The sequence below is a fragment of the Zonotrichia albicollis genome, chromosome 10 (genome assembly GCF_047830755.1).
Source record: "Zonotrichia albicollis isolate bZonAlb1 chromosome 10, bZonAlb1.hap1, whole genome shotgun sequence".
NCBI lineage: Eukaryota > Metazoa > Chordata > Aves > Passeriformes > Passerellidae > Zonotrichia > Zonotrichia albicollis.
In genome coordinates, this window is record NC_133828.1 from 966,363 (window position 1) to 989,203 (window position 22,841).

Below are 22,841 nucleotides of genomic sequence, written 5' to 3' on the forward strand. Positions count from 1 at the left end.
ATTTGGAAAATCTCAACCCCATAAATTCTGGGCTTTAAGGAGCTGCCACCTCGGCCGGCTGGAGCCCGCTGTGACATTTGGAGGCGCGATGGTTGTATTTAAAAATTTACAGAAACTGCCTCCCCAGCAGTTTGTGCCCCACGCTGGCAGCCGTGCCCAGGTACTGCCTGCAGAATCCCCTGGCTCCTGATGTATGGTTCACCCTTTGCAGCTCCCGCCTCAGCATCGCCCCAGATCCATCAAACCTGCCGCTAATTAATGAATTCAGCGCTGATGTCACACCCGTGTTCAGGTTCCCTCCTGGGCTGCCCGGGACAGGGGATCTGCATCTCAATCGGGGTGCCATCTGAAGGTGAAGTTTTCATTCGTCCCGCGCGGTTGTTATTTTCACCCCGTGCAAATAATGAAGAAATACCTCCCTGTTTTCCGAGGATTAGCCGGCCGTAATTGCAGCCTGGTTTGATCCCTCTTTTAATAACCTGGGCCCCTCTCAGCCCAGCCCCTCTGGCAGCTTTGTGTGATCCAGGGGCTTCCATCTGCACACACCTCCAGCCTTTGTGCTGGGCACTCCCAGCCCCTGGTGCCCGGCAGAAAAAACCTTCCTGCGGGCAACAAAACCCTTCCTGGGTGCAGAAAATCCCTTTCCTAGAAGCAGGAATACCCCTTTACCGGGAGCAGAAAATCACTTTCTTGGGAGCAGAAAAAACCCTTTTCTGGGAGGAGAAATACCCCTTTCCTAGGAGCAGAAAAAACCTTTTCCTGGGAACAGAAAAACCCCTTTTCTGGTGGCAGAAAACCCCTTTTTCCTGGGAGCAGAAATACCCCTTTCGTGGGAGCAGAAATACCTCTTCCCTGAGAGCAGAAAAACCCCTTCCTGGGGGCAAAAAATCTCTTTCCTCAGAGCAAAAATGTCCCTTTCCTGGGAGCAGAAAATCCCCTTTGCTGAGAGGAGAAATACCCCTTTCCTAGGAGCAGAAAAACCCTTTCTGGGAGCAGAAAAAAACCTTTTCTGGGAGCAGAAAAGCCCCTTTCTGGGACTAGAAAACCCCTTTCTTGGGAGTAGAAAACCCCTTTCCTGGGAATAGAAAAATCCCTTTCCTAGGAGCAGAAAAGCCGCTTTCTGGGAGCAGAAAAACTTTCCTGGGAGCAGGAATATCCCTTTCCTGGGAGCAGAAAAACCCCTTTCCTGGGAGCAGAGCACTGCTGTGTTCAGGGTGGGATATTTGGGATATTCTCTCAGGACAGGCACTGCTGTGTCAGGGTGGGATATTTGGGATATTCCCTCAGCAGGGCATCTTTTGCACCTCTAACCAGTGGCAAACACACTGGAGGTGTCTCAGCCTCAAGTGCAACGTTCAATGAATTTGCGTTTTCCCCCACAATTTTAAGCAGTATTTTACCTTGCAGTTTTGAGTTGATTTTTGAATAAGCATCATAAGGAGGTTTTTCCCAAAGATCTCCCCAGGGAGTGTTTTCAGGAATCTCGTCTGGGTTTGGGGTGGGAATGGCTCCCTTGCAGGAGGATTCCCCTGCCTGGAGGGCTGTTGGAGTACAATCCTCCTGCCTACAATTGTTTAATTCTCTGCTCACACCTCCAAAGCCTCTCTAATGCACGAGAGAGGCTCTGGGTGATGTGAGGTCACCAAACAAAGCAGCTCTGGCCCAGCAGGGCTGGGGGTGAAATCTTCATTCATTTCTGGCCCTAAAAACGAGCAGGTGGCCCTGGGCTGCGCCAGGGTGTCCTGCAGGAGCTGCGCCCTCCTGCTCGGGGCTCCCAGCCAAAGCTCAGCATCATTAATGGGAGTTGAAATACTGGGAGCTCTGGGAGCAGAGGGTGGAGCAGGCAGAGAATGAAACTGCTGGAGGGAACAGCTTCCAAAAATGTGTGGGAAACCCTGGGAAAGGGGAGATCCCTGTCCCTCACCCTGAGCAGGGACAGCTCTGCCTCACTGGGACCTGCAGGCATCTCCTCCCTGTCTGCTAAACCTGTCAGGCTCTGGGCATGGAATCAGGGGGGATTTTGCTCCAGACCCAGTGGCACAAGCAGAGGTTCAGCTCTGATTTCTGGGCTTTTATTTTCAACGCCATTCCCTTGTAGGGTATTTATTTTTGGGAGGATGGGGCTGTATTTGCACAGGCACAGAGTAGCAGCATTACCAAGTCAGGGGTGAAACCCACTGTGGGATCACAAATGTGCAGGATAAAATAACAATAAATATTATATATTATATAACATATAATATATTATATATTATATACTATATATTATATATTTTATACTATATATTATATAATATATATTATATAAAATATATAATAAAAACATCTAATATAAATATTTACTATATAAAATGTATTATATACTATATACTAGATACTATAGTATATATTATATATTATATGTAATGTGCAATATATAATATGTAATTTATATTATATTATATTATATTATATTATATTATATTATATTATATTATATTAACAATAATAATAATGTTTCACATTTTTCTTTGAATACTACATTTCCACTCGAATAACCCATTTTCCCATGACTAAAGCATATAATTTTGTTGTATATTGTTAGGGGGCATTGTGCTGTTTGGTCACAGGTTGGGTTGGATGCTCCTGGAGGATTTGCCAACCTAAATATTCTGAGATTCTTTCGGAATATTTTCTTTCTATTATTCTTTCCTTCCCAAAACGCTTTGGGTCTGTTGAAGCTCCTCTGACAAAGCTGAGCCTGGAATAGCCCTTTGCCCATTTCTGCCCCCCTAGGAGTGGGGTATTTAGGGAGAGGTAATTAAACAGCCCCAGCTGTTAATTGGGAGCAGCCAGGTGTGATAGCTCCTGGAGCAGCCACACCACAGCTTTATTTCAAAGGCTGGGATTTATTTCATTTTTTTTCTTTGCCTTCTTTCAAGGAACTGTGAATGTTTTCATCTGAGTCTGGGTGCAGCTTTTAGTGCAAATGTGCTGCTGGAGCCCCTGGCACAGCTATTCCAGCCATTCCCTGTGATTTGTGGGAAGGGACAATTTGCTGGAGGTCTCTGAGGCTCTGTGGGGAGGGTTAATAACTCCTGGAGAGGTGGGAGAAAAGAAAGAGTTTTGTGTCTCCTGCAACCTGCAAGACTATGAAATGTTTCCGAGTGTAATTTCCTTGAAGTTAAAGTTGAGGTTATTAAGGTTCACTTAGCAGATAAAGTTTGCCACAATTTTCTTGGTCTCTGTGATCAGATGACAAGATTTCTAATCCACAAAAGCAGGGCAGGATGTTGGGGGCTCTGAACCATGCTCAGGGGATACACCCAGGGCCTCCCGGCTCCTCTCCTTCCCATGCATTTTTATTTGCAGGGAAATTTGAAAGCATTGCATTGAAGTTCCCCCAGCCACCCCCGGAGCTGGTTTCAATTTGTTGGGCTTTGTAAAGCTCAGTATTAACAGCACTGGGGTCGGGATCTGGGGTGCTGCCATCCCAAACCCTGGAATTGCTGTGTCCCTGAGCCTTTTCCAAATGGGGTTCTGTGCAGCTGACGGGAAAACGGGGCAGCTTTGGGGGAAGGACAGGTTAACACCAACAGAGAGAAAACCAAAGTGGTTTTGTGGGGAATTGATAGGAAAGAAGCGTTCTCATAAGGAATGGGGCTGTTACTGCATGCCTGGCTCTTGGTGCAGTCATTGCTTGGTGCTTTAAGGAGCACAAAGTTCTGTGCAGCTGCTGGGAAAACGGGGCACCTTTGGGGACGGACAGGTTAACGCCAACAGAGAGAAAACCAAAGTGGTTTTGTGGGGAATTGATAGGAAAGAAGCGTTCTCATAAGAAGTTGGGCTGTTATTGCATGCCTGGCTCTTGGTGCAGTCATTGCTTGGTGCTTTGAGGAGCACAAAGGGGTGCCCTGTGTGGATGGGAATTGATTTGTTCCAAAGCACAGCCAGGGTTTCTGGGCTGTGGTGCAGCTGATGGGGACCTCTGGAGTCTGTGATGGTATTGAGATGAAAAGAAGCAGTCACACAGAAATGGGAGGCTCAGCCAGATCTGCACGGGTTCCGTTTCGTGCTGCCCATCATGGGGTGCAGCAGAGCTCCACCAGCAAAGCTTCTGCTCCCTTGTGGGAAGCAGGAGAGCCCTGGCAGTGCCCCAGTCCCAGCCTGGGGCAGTGGAAATGTCCCTTCCATGACAGGGTGGCACTGGGTGCCTCTGAGGTCCCTCTGACCCAAACCACTCTGGGATTTTAGATTATGACCAAGCCAATTCTTCACCCTCTTTTGAAAAACTGAGCAGTTCATTCTGAGTTATTCACCGAGTTAAACTCGTGCCTGTCCCTCTGCAGCTCTGTCCTCTCCAGTCACTCCTCAGGGGCTGCTGAGGGCCTTCCTGAAATTTCCAGCCTCTTCTTTTGGAATGTGGGCACCAGAGGAGGCCAGGCTGGGCCGGTGGTGGTCTCACTCACACAGCATTTGTTGGTAAATCCACCTTCCTGCTGCTGCTTGCTCTCCTCTTCCCTGTCACTGACATGCTGGATAAAGAACTAGAGAGCATGAGAAGTTATTTCTGACCCCTTGCAGTTGTATTAGTGTAAGGGAACAGCACCTTTCATATCAGTGATGTTTGTTGTATTAATGAGGCAAAAATAGCCATTAAGGAGCCCTGAGCATGTACTTGAATTTCAATAAGTGCTTTCTGTGCAGAGCCAAGCAGAGATTACACATCAGACCTAGCAGCTACTGGCTATGGCCAATTTTTAAAACACAGGCACTTCATTTGGAAGGGTTTCTAATGCTAAGATGGAGATCTTAAATTAAATACCCGATCATCTAAACTCATCCAGTGTTTGATTTTTAGGTCTTAGTGCTTCATCCAAGCTCAAGATAAAAAGACAGGCGTTAAAATGTATAAATATGCTCAGTTCCTCAGCCAGCTCTAATTGCCTAATGCCCCTCCACACGTTTCTTAAAATGGATCACGACTTAAGAAGACTTATGTACATTCCATGGATAAAATGTATTGATTTCCTGCTCGGCTCTCATGGCAGAGGAGAGCACAGAGACACTGCTGTGTGTCACAGAGCAGCCCCAGCCCCGTGCTCCGGGGCACAGCTCAGCCTCCTGCAGCCCAGCACGCATCAAATGCAGGAAAACCCCCCTGTCCGTGCCCTCAGGGTGGGGGTCCCGGGCAGGCAGGGCTGGCAATGCTCACAGGGGCTGCTGCAGTGACAATGAGTGCCCTGGCTCCATCCTGCTGCCTGTGCTGGCACTGCCAGGCCCTGCTGGAGCCACCCAGCACCATGGGACTGGGAAGTGCCCATGTGTCCTGGCTGGGGTGTTACCCCTCACACACTCAGGGTGCCATCCATCCATCCATCCATCCATCCAGATACAGGATGGGTAAATGAAGGTGTATAGAATGTAATCTAATCCCCAAAGAGTTGCAGCTGAACCAATTACTGAAATTAGGAGCAGGCCTGGTGTTAACAGGCCGCACCTGTAGCCAATAAGAGCAGTGGTGTAAAAGAGTGGGTTGGTGGGATCTGGAGTCAGATGGTTGCTGCAGGGACCAGGAAGAATCAGTGCTTGGAGGAGCTGCTTATAGAAAAATTGAGGAGGTATGAATCCCTGGGGATATGGAACTCTTGCACTATAATGATTATAGAACTCTAAACTATAAAAGACAACACATCCATTGATGCCCATCCATCCATCCATCCCTCTATCTATCTATCTATCTATCTGTTCCTCCATCCAGTCCTTCCAGGCATGATTTGCTTTGTAATACGTAGAGAAAATATATAGAGAGGTACCTTTAAATCTTTAGAAAAATACACAGAGAGGCTATTTTAATTTGATAATGAATTAATTAATTTACTTTTATTAATTAAATAATTCTGTATTAAACTGGAATTATTTAAAAATGCGTAGGCTTGCACTCAGGAGGTAAATCCATTATGTGTAGACTCAGAATCATAAAGTCTCAGAATCTCAGAATGGTTTGGGCTGGAAGGGACCTTAAATCCCATCCCACTGTGCCATGGCAGGGACACCTCCCAATGTCTCAGAGTGTTCCAAGCCCCAGTGTCCAGCCTGGCCTGGAATTCCTTCCCAATCTCCCATCTGACCCCACTCTGTTTCAGTGTGAAGCCACTCTCCTTTTCCTGTCCCTCCAGACCCTGTAAATTTTCTCTCTCTATCTTTCTCATCATCCCCTTCAGGTACTGGAAGGCCACAATTAGAATTTACACCATTAGACTTTTATGCCAACTTGAATGCGACACTTTAAATTCATGCCATTTTTTAGTGACAAAAAAAAAATAATTTTTTTTTTTAAATATTAATATAACACCCAAAAAAAAAATTAAAATAATACCAAAAAACCAAAATACGCCAAACTTCCAGAAAGTTTCAGGAGGAAGAAAAGACAAAAACCCCAACATGTGCCTTTCCTGTACCAGCCCTGTGTGTGGCTCAGTGGCTGTGCAGGCAGGGAGCCCAGCTGGGGAGATTGATGGAGTGAGCTGGGCTAATGCAGAGCACGAGATGCTAAGGGCTTGTGACGCTCACATTTGCCTGCTCCATTACGGGGCTCTAAATGTTGTTTCCTCCCGGGCTGATATTTCACTCATCTCAACCGCCTTTATTAAAAAAAAATGATTAAAGCCCCCCCAAGAAAAATGAAAACAGAAGAACGAAATCATCTTGAAATCATCATTTTGCAGGGAGGCAGTTTGGAGGCTCCCAGGTCTCTGTTTTCCATCTCAGAAGAGAGGAGAGTGCTCATCAGCACATCCCTGCAGGTGTGGGGCTGGCACTGCCCAGCTGGGGCACAGGGACATGGAGAGGGGCCCTGAGGGGCTTTTAACTGGGCAGGAAAGGGTTACTGCCCCTCAGCTTCCTGGGGCGAGATGGGTTAGAAACCCCAAAATCCACAGTTAATGTGAGCAGGTGGTTCTGGCTGCAAGGTAAATGCCGGGCTTGGCCACAGGAGTGGGATGGAGCAAGGTCAGGGTGGTTGGATCAGAGATGGGTTTGGGACCTTAAATCCCATTTATTCCATCCCTGCCATGGCAGGGACACCTCCCACTGTCCCAGGAATTCCCAATGTCCCATCCATCCCTGCCCTCTGGCACTGGGAGCCATTCCCTGGCTCCTGTCCCTCCAGCCCTTGTCCCCAGTCCCTCTGCAGCTCTCCTAGGCCTAAATAAGGGGATATCCTAAATAAGGATAACCATTTTATCCTAAATAATGGTATTCAAATAATCTTTAAAATGTATTAAGATGAAAATTCAAAATTAAAGAAATCAAAGTCTCCAAACTTGATACTCCAAGACTAGAGTTACGCTTTTGCCCTCCTGACCTTTATTTCAAAATATTCTGTGGCCCACCCTTTCTCATTTCCCAACACACCCCATCCTCTTCTCACATTTTATCTGGAGGGCAATTCCAGGGCTGGGCTGCCCTGTTCCCCCAGGGGATGAGGAGCTCCAACCCCATCCCCACAGGGTCCCTCTCCTGCTCCAGGCTGCGTTTCCCCATTCCTGGTTGGGCTCCAGGGACAATTCCAGGGTTCCTCAGCAGGAATCACTGGAATTGTCTCTGTGCCCTGCTCCAGGCTGGGTTTGCTGAGGGCTGCTGGCACTTTATTCCAGATTAAATCCCCTCCATCCCTGGGTTTGCTGGGTGCTGCTCACTTTATTCCAGATTAAATCCCCTCCAGCCCCTGGATGTGCTGGCTCTTTATTCCAGATTAAAATCCCCTGCAGCCCTGGGTTTGCTGGGCACTGCAGGCTCTTTATTCCAGATTAAAACCCCTCCTGCCCCTGGGTTTGCTGACACTTTATTCCAGATTAAAACCCCTCCAGCCCTTGGGAGTGCTGGCTCTTTATTCCAGATTAAATCCCCTCCACCCCTGGGTTTGCTGGGTGCTGCTCACTTTATTCCAGATTAAATCCCCTCCATCCCTGGGTTTGCTGGGTGCTGCTCACTTTATTCCAGATTAAATCCCCTCCAGCCCCTGGGTGTGCTGGCTCTTTATTCCAGATTAAAACCCCTCCAGCCCGGGGTTTGCTGGGCACTGTAGGCACTTTATTCCAGATTAAAATCCTCTCCAGCCCCTGGGTTTGCTGGTGCTGCTGTCTCTTTATTCCACATTAAATCCCCCTGTTTGTGGCTGTCCCAGGCCAGGCAGAGCCAGACCCATCCCATCTCCAGCCCTTTCCTCTGCCCTGCCTGCAGCTCCTGCTGCTCCCCTGTGCTGCTGCCATTAGAGGGAAATGATTTTTGCTCAGTTTGCTCAAAGGCAGATTTAAAGGCAGGTCCCCGAGGCAGCAGGAAAGTCGATCCCCTAAGCTACTCCCTCACTGTTTGCTTTTTTACATGTAATATCCCATTGCTGAGCCGGGCTGTAATTTCAAATACAGCACACGCTACGTAAATACATCCCTCAGAAATGGGCTAATGTGACATTTAATGGAAATTAACTGCTTTTATTGTGGTGTTTGGTTGCACTGCCACCTGAAAAATGGGTAAATCCACTTCATATACATAGAAATATCACCCAGGCTTTTCTTTTTTGCCAGTTTCCTGACTTTTAATGGATGTAGCTGCATTTATGCTGCTGAGCTGGTTTAAAATATACCCAAATATATGTAATTTTAACTACAGCAGTCCACCTAAGAATTCCACCTGCATCTCTCCCCCATTACTTATGTACTTAGGGCACTGGAAAATGCACAGATCCGTGGGGAAATTCCAGATAAACCCTGGTATTTATTGCAGGGCTGGAGCAGCAAAGGGTTACTTGAGCCCAGGCATTGTAAGTACAAGCAACAGGACTCCATTGGCTTTAATTTGTCCATGTCTTTCATTTGATACTCCCAGTATTAATAGCTTTGCAAGGAAATTCTGCAGTCATTAATCATAATAATTAATCAGATCCAATTATATTGCATATAAATGCGAACAAATTGCTGAAAAAATAATGATCTATCACCAACATGTCACGAGGAAAAAGAGACTAAAATAGTAATTAGAAGCAGGGATTTAGTTGTGTGCAAGTACTCTGTGCCTGATTTTAGCAGTGTGATGATCTGATGATGTAATTAGCGGGAAGAAAGTCAAGCAGGCTTTTGCAGCAGACCCCTTAATGACTGTGCAACGCAGGAAAAAATATCCTTGCATTGCTGGCTGCCTTTATATTTACCCTCAAACCCTTGCTGCTGCACTGAGAGGCTTGCAAAGAGATGGCTCCTGGCATTTTCCACCCAGATTGCCTTGAGGTGCCTCGAAAATATTCAGAATTCCGCCCAAAATTGGTGTGGGGCAGCAGCGCTTTCCCTGGCACAAAGGGTGGGATCTGGGTGGAAATCTACTGGTGCTGGTGAATCTAGGAAATCTGATTTTGGAAAATCTAGGAATTCTGATTCTGGTAAATCTAGGTAATCTACTTGTTTTGGTAATGTAGGAAATGTGCTGGTAAATCTAGGAGCTCTGATTCTGGTAAATTTAGGAACCCTACTGATTCTGGTAAATCTAGGCAATCTACTTGTTTTGGTCAATCTAGGAAATCTACTGATTCTGGTAAATCTAGGAAATCTGATTGGTCAATCTAGGAAATCTACTTGTTTTGGTAAATCTAGGAAATCTACTTGTTTTGGTAAATCTAAGGAATCTGATTCTGGTAAAGTCTAGGAAATCTGATTTAGGTAAATCTAGGCAATCTACTGATTCTGGTAAATCTAGGAAATCTGATTCTGGTATAAATCTAGGAACGATACTGATTCTGCTAAATCTAGGAAATCTACTTTTTTTGGTAAATCTAGGAAATCTAATTCTCATCAATCTAGGAACTCTACTAATTCTGGTCAATCTAGGAAATCTACTGATTCTGGTCAATCTAGGAACTCTGATTCTGGTCGATTTAAACCTGTTCCTAGATTTACCCCCATTATTAGCCGATTTAAACCCAGGTGCAAATCTCATAATTCTGTTTCCTGAAGCTGCCTCTGTGGCAATACAAGGGTCCCCTTTTTCCTGCCTCCGCCAGGTGCTGGGTGACCAATTCCTGCTGAGCGCAGCCAGGTTCATTTTATATTTTATTTATATTTTATAGTCTCAGGGTGCCCTGGGAGTGGCACAGGGTGCCCAGGGCAGTGCCAGCCCCCCATACCCACCCCTCTGTGCCCCAGACGCAGGTTTTGTGCCAGCACACACTAAAGCAGAGTTTTTAGGAACAGCAGCCCCGAGCCTTTAAACTCCCGTGCCCTGCTCCAGTGGATTACACTTGAAACAGTGACTGAAGATTGATGAGCAGGTTTGTGGCAGATTTTCTACTTGAAAATAAATGTGAAGTTCATCATAGTTTTCAATACTAAGCACTGCACTTTCCTGCCTTTGATCTGGGTGTTGTGACTACTACAAAGAAATAAAACCTTATCTTACCTTTTGCAGCATCTACTGCAGAAGACCTCAATAATGCATAAGAACATCTGGAGGTGCGGTAATTTCGGCTATCAGAGATAAGAATTGACACAAAACAGGTAAACCCTACAAAGTCATCATGTTGAAATGAGCTGATTAAGGTCTGGGAACATAAAACATCATGTAGAATGTTTTCATGCTTGCTCCAGCATCCCATTTTCTATATATTTATATAGAAAAGCAGGAATGCCAATTATTTCATCTCCCTTTTTTTTTCTGGTGTGTTTAATAGGTTGGTTAGCTAGAAGCCATAATATATTTTTATATAAAGAGACAGGAGTGACTGCAAACCTATTGCCATCTATTTCTGTGTGGAGTTAACTGTGAGTTCATAGAAAATACATGGGCATAGTAAACAGGGGTTTGAAATGACAATTTTTTACTGGTTGCAAGTGCTAATTGCTAGTTTCTCAAGGGTATAGAATTAATCACCTGCTAGATTTACAGTCTCTAGGTTGAGACCTGAGGATGGAGGCAATAAGAAAAGCTCTTGAGGGACATATCATATGGTGAGTCTAAATATCAGTCTCTATGCATATGTAAATTGGCAACAAAGTTTTTTCAAAGCTCAAGTATGCTAATTTCAAACAGACAAGACTAAAGCTCGCTTTTAGCAGCTGTTTAACGTCTGCCTGTGGGTGGTAGAGAGAGCTTAAAATACAAGCAAACAGTGGTGCATAAGTAATTAAGCAACATTTTGCCGGGCATAAATAATTCTGTTTATATTGCTCTTTGAAGAGTATGGAATACAAAACAACAGCTCGAGTGCACCTTTGGTCACCAGAGGTTGGCTGAGCCTCTTCCTTACCTTTGCTGCTTCCACCTTTTCCAGGCAGGAATTAAATGGGGGTCGGGGCTGCTCCTGCCATTTGTGTGCTGGAGAGCTTCGCTCTGCATTGCAGCAAAACAAAACAGACGCTGGAAAGTTTTTAACGTGCTGTGTTTGCAGCTCAGATAATTCCCTTTTTGCTTTCTCCCCAAATGATTCCCTTTTTGCGTTCTCCTCAAATAATTCCCTTTTCCCCTGAAATAACCCCCCTTCTCCTTGGCTCCCCAGCCTGAAGCTCCCCAGAGTGGCTCTGGGAAGGAAATTCATCTGTTTGGAGATCTCTGCACTTTCACCGCATCAAAGTTGATAAAATCATGCTGCATGTGCTATTTTGCTAAATTGTAAAAATTAGTGAGTCAACTCGACTATTTTCAAGGTCATAAGGCTGTTGATAATCCATAAAACAAAACAGCCTGACTTTTGCAGTTGTTATCACTTAAATTATTGCATGCATTAAAATAATAAGATGGTTGCCTTTATGGGATTCTCCTAAACCCAGGAGTCACTGAAGTGGCTGAGCACAAAACGCTCGTGTAATTTTGATGGCTCCTCTGAACTGCCAGAATCGGCTAAAAGCTGGAAAAACTAAAACAAGAGAGATTTAAAAAAATATCTCATTTGACTCAGTAAAGACCTTGAAATTAATCACAAGGAAGATGAAAGACGTAACATGATTTGGGAACATCTAGTCTGGAAAAAGGGATTATAAGTACCGGCTGTGATAAGAGTCAGGGTTTTAGAACTTGGGTTTGATGAAATGCTGATGGTTTAAAGAATTAGCAGTTGAAAGAGGAGGTGGTTGGTGGGGGAACCCTCTGTGCTGTGTGCTGCAGAGAGGGCTGGCCCCAGTGTCCCCGCTGGTTTGGTGGCACTGGTGCCCCAGTGTCCCCGCTGGTTTGGTGGCACTGCTGGCTGCTGTGTCCCCGCTGGTTTGGTGGCACTGCTGGCTGCCCCTGCTGGTTTGGTGGCACTGGTGCCCCAATGTCCCTGCTGGTTTGGTGGCACTGCTGGCTCCTGCGTCCCCGCTGGTTTGGTGGCACTGGTGCCCCAGTGTTCCCGCTGGTTTGGTGGCACCGGTGCCCCGGTGTTCCCGCTGGTTTGGTGGCACTGGTGCCCCAATGTCCCCGCTGGTTTGGTGGCACTAGTGCCCCGGTGTCCCCGCTGGTTTGGTGGCACTGCTGCTCTAGTTTGGGGTGCTGCAGAAAGGCAGCAGGAGGGAGAGGGAAGGGACCCTTGTGCAGCAGAAATGGAAATGGCTTTGGGAATGGGTCTGGGGGTGCCCAAGGGCTCTCAGGCTGGAACAGCTCCCCTGTTTGTGCCATTTCCCCCTTTCCCTGGAACTTTGTGTTCGTGGATGGCTCGGGCAGGTCCTGGCTGCTCCCAGCCCTTTCCTTGGAACACCTGAGAGCTGCTGGCTCCCAGGCTCTCAGACTGAGCCTTCTCTTTCCCTTCCCTCCTGATCTGCTCACCTTTCTCTCCAGTTTAATTATTCATTCCCTAATTTGCTGCCTCTCCCCGCGCTCCCCTGGCCGTTTGTCACTGCGGCTGAGCAGCGCCAGCGCTCAGGCTGATGGGGACACCTTCCCAGAGCCACCAGCACAGCCCAGGCAAGCCAGCCTGCCCAGGCCCGGCTTAGCCACGTCCCCTCACTGCCTCCAAAGCCCAAACAAGGGCAGCCAGGTGGAATTTGGGGCTCTGCATTGGTCTCTGCTCTCCCTGTGTGACCGCGTTTGCAGGGGTCCCAAGATGAGGGAAGGGACGAGGATCTGACTCCATGCTTCAGAAGGCTGATTGATTATTTTATGATATATATTACATTAAAGCTATACTAAAAGGATCAAAGAAAGGATTTCATCAGAAGGCTGGCTAAGAAGGTTTGCTGTTGTGATCACAGTTCCCATTTTCCATCCCTGTTGCTGAATCCTCTTCCTGCCTATAAAACGTGGTTTTTTCAGGCTGGTTTTCCTCTCTGAGCCCCCTTCTCCTCCTTGGAGGTGCTGCCTCTGCAGCTGGAGAAGACACTTTGGGGACAGCAGCAGGACAGCAGGGGATTGCACTGAGGACAAGCTAGGAAAATTAAGAAATTGAGACATTTTTGGGTTTTGTAGTGATTTGCTCGCAGGAAGAGGTGATAAATGTGTTCACATTAGATTTTTTTCTCATAATAAAGAGCTGGTAATCTCTTTCAGCCTCTCCTGCAATAACTGAGGGGCTGGCATCTCACCTGGCCTAGGGGGGAACTGTGCTCACCTGGCAAAGAGGTGTTTCTCCATCTCCTGAAGGATTTTAGTCCATGGAATTCATACTCAGTGTCATTTGTGCTTGCAGCTAGCAATAAGAACCAAACTGAGACAAAAATAAAGACGATAAAAATCCAATTTCTAGCCAAGATGCTGCTTACTGGAACAGGAGGATCCTTGCAGAAATATTGAAAATAATCCCATTTCTTGCCAAATTTGTGCTGTGGGTTTCACTTTTGCAGCAGTTGGGAGACCTCAGGAAACTTTGGGGTCTTTTTCATGGATGCTGTGAAACCCAGGGGTACAGGGGGGTTTTACTGGGAAATCCCAGCTTTGGTTCCCTGTTTGGGAACCTTTCCCTGCACAGCCCATCACCATCCCCAGGCTGGATCCCTTCAGCTTTGTGGGATTTTTACCCACTGAACAAAAGGGGAGAATCTGAGCCTCAGCTTTCCTCCCAGTGAGAGGCTCATCCGTTATTTAGCACAACAGTGCAGCTGTGGAATACTATATTTTAATAGTATATCTGGAGAACAACATCCTCTATTGATTTTTCATTTTGGTTTGTTTTTCCTCAGGGCTTTTTTATTGGTATGATTATGTGAGTTTGCTCCCACCTGCTACCAAGCACTGGCTTTCATCTTATGGGCACTCATTTGCATAAAACCTAAAAGCAAGGGATAATAATAAATATTTGGCAATTTCATGAATTTTAAAATTGTTTTCGTTACCAGGGAGAAATACTTTTGCAGGGCCTTTATTTCCTACTGAGTTTTTGACTGCTGGCCTTAAAGGAAAATTTTAAAAAAGGGAATTTCCTATCTCTTTTCTTTGGGTCGTATTGTGCATTTGCTTGAACATAAACGTTTCACAGTAAAAACAATCTGATTAACAGAAAATTACCTGCTCCCAGTGCTGTCAGCTTCCCAGAAACATTATGGGATTTAAAAAAATCCTTCAGGAAGCCACGGGTCCAGGTAGTTTGTGCCAATGCAGGGCAGATTCCTCCCAGCTCCGAGACACTCGCACATTATATTAAAAAAATGGAACCCAACCCTCTCCAGCTGTCAGGTTGCTGTGGCAGAATTTAGTTCTGTTCTCAAGAGCTTCCCTGTCCCATGAGTGCAAAGACAATAGTGCACTATATAGAGAGCCAATAAATCAATTAGCTCTAACAGCCAGCGTTCAGGAAATGCATTTATTCTCTTCAATGAAAACACAGTTTTTACTTGTAGCCATACTTCATACTGTTAAGGTCAATTTTTCATGTGGAAATTAAATCCAGTGGATGAAAAACTGCTTGTATATTCCATAAAGCAGGGAAGAAGTGTTCTCACTGATGTGGGATCACAAGTTTGTTTTATTTGTAATTATCCTTCCGCAGAGTAATTGAGATTCCAAACAGTGGCTTAATGGCTCGGCGCCCTCAAATTACCACTGCCTGTAACTTTACCTTTCCAAAAATAAGTGAGCTTTTCAATTGCAGCGCTCCTGCTAGAGCCCGGCTCCTTTTAGAACAATTAATTGAGAGAGGTGATTAATAGCTTAATAATGGGCTGCTCTGTGAGCGCCGCGAAGGCGTGGACAGGGAATATGCAATTCTGTGTCCCTAAAACTGCTCCTAATTGGGATCCCTGTGGCTCCACTGAGCCCTTCCTAAAAACCCTGAGCCCAGCTCTGCCCTGGGCCTGGCCCTGCCCTTTTGCCAAAACCAAAAAACAAACCAAAAACCAAATCAACCAAACAAAACAAACAAACACAAATCCCAAAAACCAAAACCAAAAATTAACCAACTAACCAAACAAACCCAAAACCAAACCAACCAAAACAAACAAAAAAATCCCCAAAACCAAACCAACCGACCAAACAAACCAAAACCAAAAAACAAACAAACCCAAAACAAAAACCAAAAATCAAACCAACAAACCAAACCCAAAACCAACCAACCAAACCCAAAACTAAAAACCAAACCAAACAAACCCCAAAAACCAAAACCAAACCAATCAAACACAAAACAAAAACCACAACCCAACTCAAACCAATGAACCAAGCAAGCCCAAAACCAAAACAAAAAAACAGCCAAACAAAAAAATCCCAAAAACCAAACCAAAACCCAAAACAACCAACCAAATACAAAACAAAAACCAAATCAACCAACCAAACCCAAAATCAAACCCAAGACAAACCAACCAAAACAAAAACCAAAACAAAAAACCAAACCAACCAACGAAAAAAAACCCCAAAATAAAACAAAATAAACCTCCAAAAAGCCCCTAAACCAAAGATCCCCAACCCTCAAACCCCAACAAACCCCAAATCTAGGGGAATGGGAACGGCCAAGCTGAGGAGCAGGGAGCGATGGTGCAGCTGCTGTCACTGCCCGTTCCCCTTGGGTCCTTCCAGAACAGAATTCCCGAGTCCCTCAGGTGGGCAAGGAGCTCCAGGACACCCAGCCCAGCCTTTGGGCAGCCCTGGTGCTGCTGAGGGTGCTGGGTTTGGGATTTCCTGCCCTGGGACAGGAGGCCAGCAGAGCTGGAGCAGGGCCATCCATCTCCTGTGGGATTTTGAAAGAAGAAATTGTGGGATTGTGGAAAGCAGAAATGCCCTGAGCTGGCACCTGCTGCTGTGTCTGATCCCTGTGACACACAGGGCTCTGGGTTTGGTTAAATCAAAATGTAAAAGTCTCCTTTATTTAGGGGAACACGTCATGGTGTCCATGGGGCAGACAGCTCCTCCCAGCCTTTGTCCCAGGTCCTGCCGACCCTGTGTGTGTCCCACAGGTTCTGCTCTCACACCAATCCCTCCACAGCCCTCCCGGGGTCCCTCCCAACACTGGGCCCTGCTGGGATGGTGCTGGAACCCAGAGCAAGGGAGAGGAGCAGCAGGAGAACAAAACCAGCCCTGTGCTTGCAGGGATGGGGAAGGCTCAGGGCCTGCTCCCCTGGCTCCGTGTGGACACCTCAGAACCATCAGCTCCAGCAAAACACTCCTTAGGCTGGCCATAAGTTTAAGCAAAGTGCAGTTTAAAAGCAGCTAATGCATTCATTTCCATTAATGAATGCATCCTGGGCTGCAGCAATTAGCTGTAATTATAGTTTGGTGGGTACAGGTGGGGCTGGCTCAGAGGGTGGCTCCTGCTCCTGGGTGCTGCTGCTGCCTTCAAGCCCAGCCTCAGAGGGGCTCTGCAGAGCATCAACCACCCCTGGGGAGACCTGCACATTGGGGACCATGGAAAGAGCCCCAGAACTGCCATGAAAACTGATTCCTGCTCCTGGCAGAGCCTGGGTCTCGGGGCTTTAGCTGCTCACAGTGACCCCAGATGTGTCAGAAATTCTCTTTTCCCAGCCTGGCTCAAAGAAGGAGTCAGAGCTCTTCAGCTCTCGCTCTCAAGGTTGTTCATTGCTCCTCATCTATAAAATTCTTTCTCCTGCCCAGCCCAGCTCTGCTCAGCAGCACAGACAGAGGCGCTCTGCCTGCCCCAGGGTGCTGTTATCTGTTTATACTAAAAACTACGTGTGCAATATTTACAATTACTGCCCAATACCCATCACCTGTGTTAGACACTGAGCTTCTACTCCAAACCAATCCCAAAGTGCCACCATCACAGCAGGAGATGGAGGCCAAGAAGAAGAAGGAGTAAGGCTGGACACGCCCAGATTGCTCCATCTTGGCCCCTGAACCCCCATTCTAAAACCCCCAAAAAATCTATTTTTTAGTGATAAATTAACTTTCATTCTACTTAAACTATTGTGGCTTGTAATTCTTCGTATAAGGTTGGTAACTGCTTTTTTCCAGGGTGTAAATCAAAGGCACAGGGGTCCTGGGGTTTGGGCAAGGCTCAGGAGAGCTCAGGGGCAGAGGACAGTGGGAAAGCCCAGAGTGGGAATGGCAGAACTTGCTGAGGAAGGAAAGCGAGCCTGGAATTCTGGAGCTCTGGGAGGTTGGGTGGAAGGGATTTGTAAATTGTTTTGCAGTTGGTGACCTCCCGCTGAGTTTCCTCAGACTTGGGTCAATAATGGACACATTTATTCGCTCCTTTTTGTCGAGAACTCCATCAGGGAGACAGAATGGAGGTAAACAGAGCAGGGCTCTGAAAAGGGAGCGGAAAATAAGATTTTTATTGTAGCATTTGCATAATAGTCATCTTACAAAATTGCCTGGGAATAATGGGCGGAGGAGATGGGGATGAATAGGTTAAGGAGAAGGAAAGTCAATTTTTAGTGGTGTTGGAAGTGATAATGTTCTCTCCTCCCTGAGATACAAGAGGGGAGTGGGGCAGGGCTCTGAGGGAGGCACTGCAGCCCCGAGGGGCTGCCTGGACAACAGAGCCAAAATCACTTTGGGGATGTTCACACCCCTGGGGCTGCCCAGAGGTGTCAGAGAGCTCCGGGGATGGAGATGGAGCCGCTCTCTGCTGTCCAGCCTGATCTCACCTGCCTGGGGCTGTCCCTGTCCCTTTTGCACTGTCTCTGTCCCTGTTCCCTCTTCCTTGTCCCTGCTCCCGGTCCCTGTCCCTGTTCCCTGTTCCCTGTCCGCTGTTCCCTGTCCCCTATTCCCTGTCCCTGTTCCCTGTTTCCATTCCCTGTCCCCTCTCCTGTCCCTATTCCCTGTTCCCTGTCCCTGTTTCTGTTCCCTGTCCCCTATTCCCTGTCCCCTCTCCTGTCCCTATTCCCTGTTCCTGTTTCTGTTCCCTGTCCCCTCTCCTGTCCCTGTTCCTGTCCCTGTCCCTCTTCCCTGTTCCTGACCCCCTGGCCATCCCCTCCTCTCAGGAATTTTTCAGATTGCTCGGCTCCTCCTCCTTTGCTCCATTTTTTAAAACTGTAATTCCATTTAAAAAAAAAATAATTCCTAACTGTGATGACTATTGCTATTAACTGCCTGCTCACCTCTAGGTAGGTCAGTTCCAAACTGCTCAGCTCCAAACCTCAGCTGATTTCCCCATTTCTGGCCTTTGGTCAGTGCTTGCCCATGGTCAGATTGCATAATTTAGGTTAAAATTTCAGTATTAAATACAACAATAATGAGTACCCACAGCTAAACGGATAGAAACACCCCTGTTTATTTGGTGCCAATTTTTGGAGGACATTGGAGGGTTTGGATAGAACTTGAATTCATGCTTGAAACCTATTGATTAGTGCGAGTTAATTTTTCTTGAGCTCTCTCTGATAGCGCTGTAAATATTTTCATTTGTTACGCATAACAAAATATACATTAATCTGTCAGAATATAAATGGCTTTCTGCTGGCCACTATGGCTGGAGGGATTTATTCCAAGTTCCTCGTGCTGCTGTTTGCCCCCAGGATATATAATGTATATTTTAAGGGAATGTGGATTACTGTAAGACACTTATATTATTTGTGTGATTAATATTAGTGTTACAATGAATGAGGTCCCGTGCTCTTACTTTGCTCTTAGAGTGACTTCATCATTTCTCACCACGCCAAAGCCATCTTAATAAAACATTCCAGCAGGCCGTTTGTTTGTGCTCAGATGTGACAGATGTGGCTGCGGCAGGACGCGGAGTTTCTGTTGGTAGGGATTCAGCATCATGGATTTCATTTCCTGTGCCACAGGTCTGTGATGTCCTCCTGGTGCAGGGGCAGAATTCCCAAACTCACAGGATCCCGAATCACAGAATCACACACAATCACACAGAATCACACACAATCACACACAATCACACACAATCACACACAATCCCAGAATCCCAGAATCACACAATCACAGAATAATGATGTTGGAAGAGACCTCTAGGATCATCCAGTCCAACCTGTGCCCCAACACCTCAACTACAGCACCAAGTGCCATGTCCAGTCATTTTTTAAACACATCCAGAGATGGTGATTCCACTGCCTCCCTAGGAAAAGCATTCCAGTACTTTGTTATTCTTTCTGTAAAAAATTTCTTCCTGATATCCAACTTGTACCTTCTCTGACGTATCTTGAGGCCGTCTGCTCTAACTCCAGCCTGGCCAGCACAGTGATGTGGGGGTGTTTAAAGTTCACTCCTCAGCACCCCTGACTCACTCCCTGAGCCTGAATGTGGAATTTCTCACGCTGGAAAAGGTCAGGCCTGTGGAGGAGTGGTTAAACTTTCATGGGTGTCATTTGCTGTATATGGCAGAGCAGAGCTTGGCACCCTCCTGGAACCTGTCCCGTGTCCCAGCAGGGTGGCACTGCCTTCCCTGCTCCCAGGGTGTGCCAGGGTCCCTGTGACAGGGTCCCTTTGTGTAAGGGTCCTTTTTGCCAGGGTTCCTCTGTTCTGGAGTCCCTCTGTTTTGGGGTCTTTCTGTTTTGAAGTCTCTCTATTCTGGAGTCCCTCTGCACCAGGGTCCCTGTTTTGGGATCCCTGTACTCTGGGGTCCCTTTGTGTAAGGATCCCTCTGTGCCAGGGTCTCCCTGTGCCAGGGTACCTCTGTTCTGGGGTCCCTCTGTGCCAGAGCCCCTCTGTTTTGGGGTGCCTCTGTGCCACTGTCCCTCTCTTCTGAGGTTTCTCTGTTCTGGGGTCCCTTTGTGTAAGGGTCCTTCCGGGTCAGAGTCCCCCTGTGCCAGGGTCCCTCTGCTCTGGGGTCCATCTGTGTCAGGATCTCTGTTTTGGGGTCCCTTTGTGCCAGGGTCCCCTGTGCCAGGGTCTCTCTATTCTGGGGTCCCTCTGTTCTGGGTCCCCTCTGTGCCGTGTCATTCCCTTCTGGGGACCTGTCCCTCTCCTGCCAGAGCCCAAATGAGCCCCGGTGGGAAGGGATGGATCCTGACCCTTCCTGTCCAGCCCTGCTGTCCCAGGCCCCAGGCCCCAGCTGGAGGCTCCTGAGGCTGGAACGTTCCCCGATGGAATTGGGACCTCACAGAGGTGGCCAAGGGGGAGCTTTTCCCATCACACCTTTCCCCAGATCACTGGTGGATCCCTGTCGTGGCCCAGGCATGTCCCCAGGTGTGTGGGGCTCTTCCCTGCTTTAATCATTTAATCACAGCACTTTCTAATTGCTGCCAAGTCCTGGGGGAGCTGCTCCTGGGGCTGCTCCTGCACGGGGCTTGCAGGGATGTCCCCAAAGTGGGGCTGGGTGCCCAAAGGGCTGAGCTGCTGTGTTCCCCTGCCAGGGCAAGCTCAGGGAGTGGCAGGGCTTGGGAAAGCAGAATTAGAACATTCTAGAGCCTCGGGGGTAGAAAGGACCTTAATGCTTTCTCATCCCATCCCTGCCATGAACAGGACACCTGCCACTGTCACAGGCTGTCCCCAAAAACAGAATTAGAGAATTCTAGAGCCCTGGGGGTCTCTGGGGTGGAAAGGACATTACAGCTCCTCTCATTCCACCCCTGCCATGAACAGGACACATGCCACTGTCCCAGGCTGTCCCCAGTTTATGGGCACACTGCTGCCAGTGCAGGTTTTGGGGCAGATTTTGGGCAGATGTGCCTCAGTTTGTGGACACACCCCTGTCCCCAGCCTGGGAGGGGCTTGGAGCACCCTGGGACAATGAAAACGGTGGGACAATCTTTAATGTCCTTTCCAGCCCAGGCCAGCCCCTGATTCTGTGCCATTGTCCCTAAAATGTCCCCCTTGTCCCCGAGGTGCCACCAGCCCTGTCCTATTGGTGCCACTCTGCAGCACAGCCAAGGATGGATGTTGGGACAGCATCACCTGTGCTGGAGCAGAGCCTCTGTGGGAGCAGGAGGAGCTCTGACACCCAAACCAGCATTTTATGCTTTAAAGGACTCAAAATTATCCAGGGAGAGCCGTGTGCAGTGCCCGGGAATGGGGCTGGTAATAACAATAAATTCATCCAGGATACGGTGGACAAGAGCTTTAGAAACTTCAGAAACATCAATTAAAGCCCAAGTTCTGTGCAATAAGCATCAAAAATTGATAAAACCTCAAATTTAGGTTTTTAGATTTAGTGTTTAAATCAATCAACTGCAAACAAGATTTAATTAAAGAATATTATTTCAAAGTGTAATTACCTACTGGGATTAGAATGAACCTCTATTGCCCATAATGTTCTCCTACTGTGATCCCACACTGAAAAATGTTGAGTTTTAGATTAATATGCATCTTGTAAGTACAAGTCCTAATCTCAATCTTAAAGGACATTTAAAACACACTTGGAACCTTCTATGCAATCAAGCACAGTGTGACTACAATGTCCACCATGCTAAATTTGTGATTACATTTTTTATGTGCATGATTTAAATCGCTTTAGCAGCCGTCCGGGGAGCATTTTTCCCTGCATATTAATTACACAAAGGCTTTGTCATGTGAGGGCTCGCTGGTCATGGTCTGTAATCCAGCTCAGTGGAGCTGGCAGCGAGTTCTGCCCACGCTGAGCACACCCAGCAGCGCCCTGGGGAGCAGGGAGGGGCAGTGCCGCACATCTGGGCACATCTGCCCCAAAAACTGCCCTAAAATCTGCCCTGGCAGGGGTGTGTCCACAGGCTGAGTGCCTGAAGAACAGCCCAGTGCTCCAGCATCTCTAAATTCTGCAAAATCTCAGGAAAAATGACCAGAAACCAACCCCAGTCCTCACTCAGACACAGACTTACACTGTCCTTCTGATCCCAGCCACTGCTAGTCAAAACTACTTACTAATTATCATTTTAGTTACTTATTTTTTTCCCCTTTCCCTCTAAATACCCCTTTTCCCCATTTTCCCTTTTTCCCCCTACAAAATTAACTCACTGGTCTAATTCTTTTTTATTCTAATTTGTTCCTCTTATTAGGATCATCATCTTGGTTTGCCAGGGATTTACTGCACAATGCTGCAAACCAGCTCAGGTTCCCTGTGATAAGTGAGACACACACTTTTATAGAATTCACTCTGGTGGTTTTAAACGCTGTTTTTATATTGCCTGTGGAAAATTGTATCTGAGGGCTGATTTTAGGGATTTGGGGTCCTGGGGTATCCTTGCTCACCTCAGCACAGAAAGATTTGCTGGTTTGGTTTGGGCACAGACCAGATCCTGCCACCCTTAATTATTTCTCACTGAGGAAACCTTTAATTGGAGCCATAACCAGACCATATTTTTGTTATTCTAATGACATTCCTGGGACTAATCACGTCCCACAGACAGCACTGGAACCTCTGCTGCCTCCCTTCTTGCTCAGGGACAACAGGGGGACAACCAGACCCAGAAATGTGCTCAGACCTTTGGGAAAAATTGCCAAAATCTGGGATTTTGGGAAAGCCCTTGGAGAACATTGAGCCCAACCACTGCCAGCACTGCCAAGGCCACCCCACGTCCCCAAGTGCCACATCCAGAGGGCTGTGAGGGGTCTCCAAAAACAGCAGCGAGAAGGTAAAATGAAACCAAACC

The 22,841-nt window shown here is 47.1% G+C and overlaps 1 long non-coding RNA gene across 2 annotated transcripts in view; it reads left to right on the top strand.

The window, feature by feature from the left end:
- Positions 1–22,841, top strand: part of LOC113460258 (uncharacterized) — a 198,833-nt gene that overhangs the window by 69,133 nt on the left and 106,859 nt on the right. For both annotated transcript variants that reach the window (XR_012581855.1, XR_012581854.1), the window contains exon 4: positions 10,438–10,526. This is a non-coding gene — a long non-coding RNA (uncharacterized LOC113460258). The remainder of the gene's footprint in view (positions 1–10,437; positions 10,527–22,841) is intronic.